The sequence below is a fragment of the Anopheles marshallii genome (genome assembly GCF_943734725.1).
Source record: "Anopheles marshallii chromosome X unlocalized genomic scaffold, idAnoMarsDA_429_01 X_unloc_64, whole genome shotgun sequence".
Classification (NCBI taxonomy): domain Eukaryota; kingdom Metazoa; phylum Arthropoda; class Insecta; order Diptera; family Culicidae; genus Anopheles; species Anopheles marshallii.
The window spans coordinates 100,001-100,590 of NW_026525914.1; the positions used below are offsets into that span (position 1 = coordinate 100,001).

The following is a 590-nucleotide window of genomic DNA, read 5'->3' on the forward strand; positions in this document are numbered from 1 at the left end:
AAGACCGCAGCTAAATGCGCGTCAGAATGTGAACTGCAGGACACATGAACACCGACAACGTTGAACGCATATGGCGCATCGGACGTTTAAACCCGACCGATGCACACATTCTTGAGTGCCTACCAATACCTTGTTACACAAATATTACTTCAGTGCGCGCGCGTGCACCGTGGCATATTAGGCGAGCAGCCCGCCTAGTGTCACTGGTCTGCACGCGTTGGCGGCACTGTGCATCAATGGCGTGCTCGGCCTCCCGTTCCGGGGGATCTTGGGCGCTGAAATGGTAAGGCGGTACTGTTGTTGTTACCCAACGGGTGCGTGTCGTGTCGCACGGTACGAACTTCGGCTATAAGACAACCTGGTAGCACCGGAAGCCCTCGAACACTAGGCTTGCCGTCTGTTGTCAGGACCCGCCGTCTGGTCGAGTCGTGTAACGCGAGCGGCACACGAACACGTTTACCCATCGAACGCGGGTGTAGAGAAGGCAGCAGCAGTATGTGCTACTATTTACCATTTCACCAAATCAACGTAGGCCTCAAGTGATGTGTGAGAACCCCCAGAATTTAAGCATATTAATAAGGGGAGGAAGA

General features: G+C 53.9%; 1 non-coding gene across 1 annotated transcript in view; it reads left to right on the forward strand.

Moving 5' to 3' along the window:
* The window catches only part of LOC128717558 (5.8S ribosomal RNA), a 159-nt gene extending 38 nt beyond the window's left edge, over positions 1-121 (forward strand). Inside the window, exon 1 of the ribosomal RNA XR_008410601.1 lies at positions 1-121. This exon is cut by the window's left edge and continues 38 nt beyond it. This is a non-coding gene — a ribosomal RNA (5.8S ribosomal RNA).
* Positions 122-590: the final 469 nt, after the last annotated feature.